General features: G+C 43.1%; 1 long non-coding RNA gene across 1 annotated transcript; it reads right to left on the bottom strand.

Moving 5' to 3' along the window:
- Positions 1-2,872: 2,872 nt before the first annotated feature.
- LOC114810339 lies at positions 2,873-4,746 on the bottom strand. The gene is made up of 3 exons (XR_003758040.2): positions 4,076-4,746; positions 3,544-3,600; positions 2,873-3,260 (listed from the first exon to the last, which is right to left on the bottom strand). It is a non-coding gene; the product is annotated as an uncharacterized LOC114810339 (long non-coding RNA).
- Positions 4,747-10,519: the final 5,773 nt, after the last annotated feature.

The following is a 10,519-nucleotide window of genomic DNA, read 5'->3' as shown; positions in this document are numbered from 1 at the left end:
GGGTTGGTCACCTCCCTTTAAAATCCCTTCCTCCCACTGCCCCACCACCGAGTTGGTTGCCCTCCTACCAGGATGTCCCTGCTTCTCCCCTGCTATAAGGGGCTACAGGGACAGGGGCCATGACTCTGACGACTCCTGCAGACACAATTGCATCATTTTTCCTTTAGTGAGAGATCTTCTTAACCCGCTGCACTTTCACCTCATCTTTTCCCCAAGTTCTCTCCTTTTTGTATGTGGGGAACAGAAAGCCTATCAGGAGATTTTCCAGTGGAAAAGCTCAAGCAGGGGTAAATGCACTGAACTTCATCAAGAGTTTCTTAGTCTTCAGGCTGAAAGATCTTTGTCTTGACTGACCTGGACAGACACCATCTCTTTGAACCACAGGATGACCCATTCCACAAACAAAGGAAGAGCTTCAGGAATGAGATTAAATTCGAACAACTTTTATTCATTAACAGACTGTTTTGAGGAAGAAAAGCTTTCCTTGGAATACACAGAAAGGGGAGGGGTGGATCGCTTAGGGGTTAGAGAAAAGCCAAAGCCTCGGAAGACATCCTGAGGCATTAGCTTGGAGTTGTGTGGGTTGGGATGGAATCGGAAGTGCTTCAGAATTGTTTCCCTCAGGCTGCGGAGAATCCGGGAAGACTTAGAGCTGATCTGCCTGGAGAGGTGAGGCCCTGGAATGTTGGTGACCTGCTAAGGGCACATCTTTAACTTTTTGAAGCAAGAGAGGAAAGGAAGAGAAAGGGCTAGAGGAGAAGTGGCTAGAGAAAAAAGGAGGAAAGGTGAAGGGGAGGAAAAGATAAAGAAGAGAAGAGGTCCCAAGCAATTCCGCCCGACCCTTTCCTGATGCTCCCTCCCCTTGACTGCCACGGTTCCCCCTTCGTGGGGCTCCCACTGAGCATCGGGGGGGACCTAGTGGCAGTGGGGCAGTAGGCTTGGACCCTCCGTCCCATCCTCCTCAGGCCTGGTCCATTTCCCTCCTCCTCCCCGGGGTGATTCCCCTCTCACTAGACTGTCCCTGCTTGCCCCCTGCCAAATGAGTCAGAGACCACCACATGTCTCAGAAGACATCCTGAGGCACTGGCCTGGGGTTGTGTGGATTGGGTTGGAGTCAGGAGTGCTTCATGATTGGTCCTTTTGGGCTCTTGAGAATCTAGGAAGTTGTTAGAGCTGGTTTGGCTGGAGGGCTGTGGTCCGGGAAGGTCAGGGACCTGTGGAAGGAAAATTTTTAATTTGCTGTGGGAAGAAAGGAAAGAAGGAGAAAGGGCTAGAAGGAGAAATGGCTAGAGAAAGATGGAGGAAATATGAAGAGGGGAAAAAACAGAGAAGAGAAGGGGTCCCAAGCAATTCTCCCTCCCAGTCCCTTCTCTGCCCCTCCCTCCCCTAGACTGCCAATGTCCCCCCTCCAGTAGGGCTCCCACTGAGCATCAGAGGGCCTCTTGTGGTAGTGGGCTTGGATCCTCCGTTCCACCTTCTCGGGCCAGGGCCGCCACCACCCTCCTCCCCAGCTGGGTTACCGTATCACCGGGCCATTCCTGCTTCCCCCTTACTGCAGGGAGAGCGGCCACGCGTCCGATGACAGCAGACACAATCACGTGCATTCTTCTTCAGCGGGAGACCTTCTTGGTCCTCTGCACCTTTGCTTCCTTTTTTCCCCAAGATTCTCTCTTTCCTGTATGTGGGGAACAAAAATCTTACTAGCAAATTTTCTAGTTGGACAAGCTATGGCAGTTGTAAAACCACTGACATTCATCAAAGCCACATTTCCCACCTCCCAGCGCCACCCTGAGGATCTCTCGTCAGCCCACCTTCCACAGGAAGTAGAAATTGCTTACCTTTTGGCCTCCTCTTACCTCTCTTCCTTCCAGTGCTGCGAGTGGCCCGCTTGGCTGATCCCAAGGAGACTGCCTGATGGCCCTCTGGATGGGGCTTCAGGCTTGCCGTTCAGAGACGGGCAAGATCCCACCCAAAGCAGCACCCATCAAATCTGGAACCTTGAGGACCAAACACCAAATGACACACATTCCTCGAAGAAGAAGAAGAACTAAAATTGTTTAATACGCCAGTTCCAATTTTCCCCTGAAATTTTGGGGAGACTCTATAGTGTTAGAGTCAGTTGACTTTTATAAAGGCTTTCACCGAATCACAACCGAAAAAGCAAAGATAAACCTCACCATTTTTCGTCTTTGAATTCACGGTATTTTATATTCTAAAAACTGCCATGCATCTACATTCAATGGAATGCCCGTCCTAGGTATTTATATGTCCATGATTTTATATGTTAGTGCTTTTAGTATTTTCTTTTAAACTATTTTACTGTATATTATTGTGTTGTCTGGACCTACGTTTTATACCTATTTATTATGATTTTATTTAACTATTTTATTGACTTTTTAAATGCTGGTGTGATGAATGGCCTAACTCTTTTTAGTTGAACTATCAACTGAATGAAAGTAAAATGACATTCCATTGAACATGGAGTTGGTCAGTCATGATTTAAAGAAGGTCAAGGTTTTATCTCTGTTATACTTTAATCATTACAGGATTGAAATTTCATACTGAAATAACACTATAGAGGTTTGAAAGCTATTGCCCTATAGAACTGGACAAATAATTAACATGGAAAATGAGCCCAAGGAGGGAATGTGGGGCAGCTCTAAGGACGCTGAAAAGCAGAAGGCTCACACAAGAGAACTATCCCTGGTTGCTTAGGAGAATAATCTCTTGGTCCAGAAGTGCAGTCATAAAGACCTATTTTTGACCTGGACAGCTGGACCGGGTTTTTCAGGAGATTCTGTTTGGAGAGAATCTCCCCTTTGCCCCTGCAGGGTTTCTTTGGGGTTCCCCCCACCCCCATCACCCACCACAAAGACCAGGGAAGCAAGGATGGGTGATGGTGAGCCAAAAGAAGATTTCTGCATCAAATGACTTTTCCCCTATACGCCCCTGGGCCGTGAAGACCCGTGATGGGAGATCTTCTGAGGTGAGGCTGTCGGCATGAACAGATTTTCCAGAATTGGGCATGATGCAAAATCCCTCCTCTTCCACTGAAAATTCTCTTTTATCGTCCTCCCATGTCCTGGACCGGAGGCTTCGAGACTGAGCCTTCGGCCCAGGAACAGTTAGGTCCCTCTTAACCAGTAGCCAGATTTTCTCCAAATCCAACAATCATATGATTTGCCCTCCTCTTCCATTCTTCTGTAATTAGACATTCTATGGCTGACAAAGGAGCATTTCCTGAGGAGTGTTGGCAGGCCCTGCGGGGAGAGAGAAAATACGGCTTGATTCTCTAGCGGGCAGCCCTTCAAATGTGTAGTACTCTTTGATTCAGGAGTAAAAATCAGCTTCATTGTTTACAACTCTTTCTCCTTCATAAAACATGCTTAATGTTCAGGCAATGAGGAGAGGAGCCAGATTTGGTTCTGGCCCCAACATGTCACTGTACACACCAAACAGGAAAGGGAAAAAGGACCCAGAATATACTGAATCCCAACGGTCATTATGACATATGTGAAAACTCACTCTGCAGGGGCCGCTTACCAGTTTCTTTCTGTATCATTTCCACACTAAACCATTTCAGGTCTTAGGATGAAGAATCTAGAGAAGAGGCAGGAGAGTTACTACATGCAAATCTGGTTCCGAGGGCCGGCGGCAAGCCGATAGGCTCAATTCGGGGAAGGATGAGGGTCCGGTCCCTGATACTAAGTGCACGAAATAAACAAATCACTTTATCCCAAATAAAAAACAACTCATTTGTGCTCCAGGGTATACTGCCAGGGAGATTTCCTAGGGGAGTCAAACGGGAAACGTAGCTACCCACCAACCGCGATATGGCTGAAGTGCCGATTGGGCATCCTAACCTGTTTACATGAGCCTGAATGACATTTCAACTATAACGGAATGCTGCAGCAGATGTTTTGTGACTTTCAAAAACCCCCACTTCGTGTCGTCCCATGCATTTAAGCACTGTCTAGTACACGGGGAGTGACCGGGCTTCAAAAGTATCCTTAACTATCATTCTCAAGAACCATGAACCCCCAGGCCCTCTCTCATTGGCAGGCCAACTTCCTACCTCGTTAGATGGCTTGGAGTGGTTTGGTGCTTTTGTCCAACGTCGACAGAGCAGAGCAGGCAGAGTGGGAAGATACAAGGGAAAACCCTTTCCGGGATAACTAGGGGGAATGTGCATGAAGCTCTTGACCTCACTCCAACTTCTTTGCTCTCTCCAACAGCCCAAGCCAGAAAGACCAGGGCAGTAGCCTGAAGAGAGCACTGGGGGGGATGCATAGTTAGTTGCTGGCATGGAGGCCAGTTAGTTGGTGTAGGAATCCAATCTCTCCTTTTTGCACTCCAGTTAGTCTATCTCCACTATCAAATAAGAGGCCTTGAAGACCTCAGGTGGCGAAATAAATGCCAAATTTATCGGCAGGAAGCACATGTCTCCTTTTTCATCTCACCTTTTCTCTATTCTCTCACAATTAATGGGGCTCTGAAGGCCTGGGGTGATGTAATAAGCAGGATATTTGTTTGCAAGAATACATTTTTTCTTTTTTTCCTATCCCAAATATTTTCTTTTCTCTTCCAATGAATAGGCTTTAAAAGGCCAGAGGTGTCAAAATAAAGAAAAAGCCTTTCCATGAAGGCAATTGCTCCCTTTTCATCTTAAGTATTCTCTTTTGAGGCCCTGAAGACCTTAGACCTTAGGTAGAGAAATAAAACAAGAGATGTTTTGCATGAAGCAAATTTCTCCTTTTTCACCTTGAATATTCTCTTTCCAGGTCTTGAAGACCTAAGGTAGAGAAATGAAAGGAGGAGATGAGTTTGCATGAAGCAATTTTCTCCCATTTCACTGCCCCCCCCCACCCTGCCCTCCCCCCGGCCCCCAAACCACAGACATTCTCCTTTGAAGCCTTGAAGACCTTAGGCAGAAAAATCAGAGTAGGAGATTTTTGGCAGAATGCAAATTTCTTCTTTTCCACAAGACATATTCTCTTCGATGGCCTTGAAGACCTTGGGTGGATAAATCAGCAGGACAGTTTTTAGTTTGCATGAACCAAAATTCCCCTTTTTTACTGCCATACACTATCTTTTCAGGCCTGGAAGGCAGGACAGAAATGAAAACTGGAGACTTTGCATAAAGTAAATTTCTCCTCTTTCACCTCAAAAATGCTATTTTGAGGCCTTGAACACTTTAGAGAAATAAGAACTACGGTTTGTTTATGTAAAGCAAAGTTTCTCCCTTTTCATCTCATGCATTCTCTTTTGAGGCATTGACGACCTTAGAGAGAGAAATAAGAGCAAGAGCTTTCTTGCAGAAAGCAAATTTCTCCTTTTCCAGCTCAAATATTTTCCCCTCAGATCTTGAAGATCTTAAGGGGACACTGTGATGGGAGACCTTCTACGTTTAGCAATTTTCTCTTTATCCACCTCAAATATTCTCTTTTGAAGCCCTGAAGACCCTTGGTAAAGAAATAAAAGTAGGTCAATTGCATGAAGCAAACCTCTCCTTTTTCACCTCCTCTAATCTCTTCATTCTCAATTCAAAGGCCTTGAATGGCTCAAGTGGACTAATGCACAGGAGATGTGTCTGCATGAAGCAAACCTTCCCTTTTCCAATACTAATGCTTTCTGTCAGGCCTTGAAGACCTTAGACAGAGAAGTCAAAGCTAGAGATGGTTTCCATAAAGCAAATTTCCCCTGTTGCCACTCAAATATTCTCTTTTGAGGTCTTGAAGACCTTAGAGAAGTAAAATGCTAGAGATGGTGTACACAAAGCAAATTTCTCCTTCTGCCCTTCAAATATTCTCTTTACATTCTCAGTTGGAGGACCTTAAAGGCCAGAGGTGGAGTAATGCACGGGAGGGGTATGTGCACTTGAAGGTCTGCAGTGAAGACCATGTATAGAGGAATCATAGGTGGAGACTATTTGCATGAAGCAAGTTCATCCTTTTTTTCCTCTACATATTCTCTTTGATGGTGTTGAAGACTTTAGGTTGACAAAGAAGGGGAACATTTTTGGCATGAAGCAAAATTCTCCTTTTTCAATGCCAAATATTCTCTTTTCAGGCCTGAAAGACCTTAGAGAAATTGAAGCAGGAGTAAATTTGTAGGAAGCAAATTTCTCCTTTTCCTCCGCTCACCTATTCTTTCCAAAGGTTTTGAAGACCTGAGACCTTCAGGACCTTCAGGAGATGTTTTGCATGAAGCAAATTTCTCCATTTTCTTCCCCTCAAAAGTTCTCTCTTAAGGCCTTGAAAACCTTAGAGAAATCACAGTGGGAGACTGGTTGCAAGAAGCTAATGTCTCCTTTTTCACTTGAACTATTCTCTTTTCAGGTCTTGAAGACCTCACACACGGAAAGGAAAGTAGGAGATGAGTTTGCATGAAGCAAATTTCTCCATTTTTTTTCCCCTCAAATTTTGTCTTTTGAGGCCTTGAAGACCTTAGGTAAATAAATCCAAGTGGGAGATCGTTTGCATGAAGCAAATTTCCCCCTTTCCACCTCAAACATTCTCTTTCCTGGTCTTGAAGATCTTAGGTGGAGGAATAAAGCTGGAGGGTGTTTGCATGAAGCAAATCTTCTCCTTTTGTGCCTCAAATATTCTCTTTATAGGCCTTGAAGACCAAAGGTAGAGAAATAAGCCATGTAGGAGGTTTTTGGCATTAAACAAATTTCCCCTTTTCCACCTCAAACATTCTCTTTCTTGGCCTTGAAGACCTTGGGCAGAGAAATAAAATTTGAAGGTTGTTTGAATGAAGCAAGGTTTCTCCTTTTTCCCCTCAAATGTTCTCTCTTGAGGTCTTGAAGACCTCAGTTAGAGAAATCCAACTGGTTGCATGAGGCTCTTAAATATTTCCTTTTCAGGTTTTGAAGAGCTTAGGTAGAAAAATGAAAGTAGGGGATGAGTTTGCATGAAGCCAATTTCGCCATTTTTTCCCTCTCATATTAGCTTTTTCAACCTTAAAGTCCTGCACTTGTGAAATACAATCAGGAGATTTTTGCTTAATGGAAATTTCTCCTGTTGCATTTCAAATAAACCCTCATTCACTCTCTCTTAAAAGGCCTTGAAAACCTGAGCTTAAAGTAGGAGATAGTTTGCATGAAGCAAATTTTCTCCTTTTTTGCCTCCAATAGTCCCTTTAAAGGCCTGGAAGACCGAAGGTAGAGAAATAATCCAAGTAGGAGGCTGTTGGCATGAAGCAAATTTCTCCTTTTCCACCTCAAACATTCTCTTTCTAGGCCTTGAAGACCCTGGGTAGAGAAATAAAAGCTGGAGAGTTTGAATGAAGCCACGTTTCTCCTTTTTCCCCTCAAATGTTCTCTTTTGTTGCCTTGAAGACCTCATTTAGAGAAATCCAGGTAGGACATTGGTTGCATGAAGCTAATTTCTCCTTTTGCACCTTAAATATTTTCTTTTCAGGTCTTGAAGACCTTGTGCAGAGAAATCAAAGTTGGAGATGAGTTTGCATGAATCAAATTTTTCCGTTTTTTTCCCCTCACTTATTCTCTTTTGAGGCCTTGTAGACCTTGGGTAGAGAACTCAAAGTAGAGACTGTTTGCATGAAGCAAATGTCCCCTTTGCCACCTCAAACATTCTCTTTCCTGGCCTTGAAGACCTTAGGGCGAGAAATATAAAGCTGGAGGTTGTTTGCATGAAGCAAATTTTCTCCTTTTTCACCTCATATATTCGGTTTTGAGGCCTTGAAGACCTTAGGTAGTGAAATCCAAGTAGGAGATTGTTTGCATGAAGCATATCTCCCCTATTCCACCTCAAACATTCTCTATCCTGGCCCTGAAGACCTTGGGTGGACAATGTGCAGGACACTTTTTAGTTTGCATGAAACAACATTCTCCTTTTTAAATGCCACCTAATATGTCAGGACTTGAAGACCTGAGAGAAATGAAAACCGGAGACTGTTTGCATAGAGCAAATTGCTTCTTTTTCAACTCAAAAATCACCTCTTGTGGCCTTGAAGACCTTGGAGAGATATCAACTATAGTTTGTGTGCATGAAGCAAATCTCTCCCCTTTCATCTTAAATATGCTCTTTTGAGGCCTTGAAGACCTTAGAGAGAGAAATAAAAGCTAGAGATGTTTGGCAGGATGCAAATTTCTCCTTTTCCACTGCAAATATTCTTTATTCATTCTCAGGTAAAATGCCTTAAGGGCTGCAGGTGGACTGCACGTTCAGGAGACATTTCTGGGTCAAGAAAATTTCTCCTTTTCCAGCTCAAATATTTTCTCCTCAGATCATGAAGAGCTTAGGGGACACAGTGATGGCAGAGCTTTTGCATGAAGCAATTGTCTCTTTTTCCACCTCAAATATTCTCTTTTCAGGTCTTGAAGGCCTATGGTCCAGAATAAAAAGGAGATCAAACAAACTTCTCCCTTTTCACCTCCCCTAATCTCGGTTCACTCTCAATTGAAAGGCCTTGTAGGCTAAAGTAGACTAATGCACAGGAGATGCGTCTGCATGAAGCAGATCTTCCCTTTTCCAGCTCTCATCTTTTCTGTCAGGCCTTGAAGAGCTTTGACAGAACATTAGTACTACAGTGTTTACATGAATCCACTTTCTCCTTTTCTAATACCATCGATTCTCCATTCAGATCTTGCAGACCATAGTTAGACAGATTCAAGCAGGAGCTTGTTGGCATGAAGGCTATTTCTCCTTTTCCACCCTCTATATTCTTTCTAAATTCTCACGGAAAACTCCTTGAAATACTAAGGTGGAGTAACAAACTGTAAAATTTTCTGCATGAAGCAAAACCACTGCTTTAGCAGCTCATACGTACTCACTTCTCAGGCCTTGAACATATTAGGTGGAGAATTTGGTGGGATTTTTTTTTCATGAAGCAAATGATTACCTTTTCACAACCAATATTCTCTATTCATTCTCAATTAAAGGTCTTAAAAGTGAGAGGTGGCATAACAAAAAGGAGAATTGTCCAAATGAAGCAAATTTCTCTTTTTCAATGCAAACAGTACAAAGAAATGAAAGCAGGAGACAGACTGCATGAAGTACATGTCTCCCTTCTCAAAGCAAATATTCTCTGTTTATTCTCTAATAAAAAAGGACTGGAAGACCTGAAGTGGACTAATGGCCTGGGAAGGTTTCTGTGTGAATCAATGTCTCCTTTCCCAGCTCCTAGATTTCCCCTTCTGGACTTAAAGACCTTAGACAGAACATTATAACAGCCTAGGCATGAAGCCAAATTTCTCCCTTTTTATCCCCATATCTTCTCCTTCCGGGCCCTGAAGACCTTAGACATAGAAACAATAGCAGGAGATTGCATCAAGAAAACTCCTTCTCAATATAAAGGTTCTCTTTTAAGGTCTTAAAGACCTGAGATAAATAAAAGCAGTAGCTTATTTCCATGAAGCAAATTTCTTCCTTTTCCCCTCTAATATTCCTTTTGATTGCACTGAACAACTTAGATAGAGATATCAAAGCTGCAGATTATTTGCATATAGCAAATTCCTCCTTTTTCTTCTCAGTCATTCTCTTTTCTGGTCTTGAAGATCATAGCTAGAGAAATAAAAGCTGGAGAAAGTTTGCATGAAGCCAATTTTCTCCTTTTTCACCGCACATAGTCACTTTTCAGGCCTTGAAGACCGTAGACAGAGAGGTCAAAGCTGGAGAAGGTTTGCATGAAGCAAATTTCTCCTTCTGCACCTCCAAATATTCTCTCTTGATTCTCCATTCAAAGGCTTTGGACCCTGCGATGGCATAATGCATCATATGTCACCTCATAGGTTCTCTTTCATTACCTTGAGGACTTTAGGTTGACAAAGAAGTGCAACATTTTTGGCAGGAAGCAAAATTCTCATTTTTCAATGCCATACATTCTCTTTCCAGGCCTTGAAGACCTTAGAGAAATAAAAAATTGAATCTAATAGCAGGAAGGAAATTTCTCGTTTTCCACCTCTCGCTCTTCTCTCCTATGGTCTTGAAGACCTAAGACCTTGCACAAATAACACCTGGGGATTGTCTGCATGAAGTAAATTGATCATTTTGTACCTCAAATAGTCTATTTGAAGGTTGAAAACCTTGGGTAGAGAAGCAAAAGCTGAAGAAGGTTTATAGAAAACAAATAACTCCTTTTTTGCCTCCCATATTTTCTTTTCTGGCCTTTTAGACCCCATAGATAGTGCAATGCAAGCTGGAGAGTGTTTGCATGAAGCAAATTTCTCCATTTCTTTCCTCCTCAAATATTCTCGTTTCAGGTCTTGAAGACCTCGGGTAGAAATATGAAAGTAGGAGATAAGTATGCATGAAGCAATGTTTTCCAATCTTTCCACTAAGCCACGCTGCTTCCCCCAAGAAATCGGGAAATGGGTCGCACCAAGCAAATTAGTCCTTTTTCCCTTGCAATATTCTCTATGGAGGCCTTGAAGACCTCAGAGAAATATCCACTGGAGATTTCTGCAGGGAACCAACTTTCTCCATTTTCAACTCAGGGATCCTCTTTTGAGGCCTTTCAAGACTTTAGGATGAAAGAGAAACTAGGGAAATTG

Source organism: Ornithorhynchus anatinus, chromosome 3 (assembly GCF_004115215.2).
Source record: "Ornithorhynchus anatinus isolate Pmale09 chromosome 3, mOrnAna1.pri.v4, whole genome shotgun sequence".
In the NCBI taxonomy this organism is placed as follows: domain Eukaryota; kingdom Metazoa; phylum Chordata; class Mammalia; order Monotremata; family Ornithorhynchidae; genus Ornithorhynchus; species Ornithorhynchus anatinus.
This window is presented reverse-complemented; position numbering and strand designations above follow the sequence as displayed.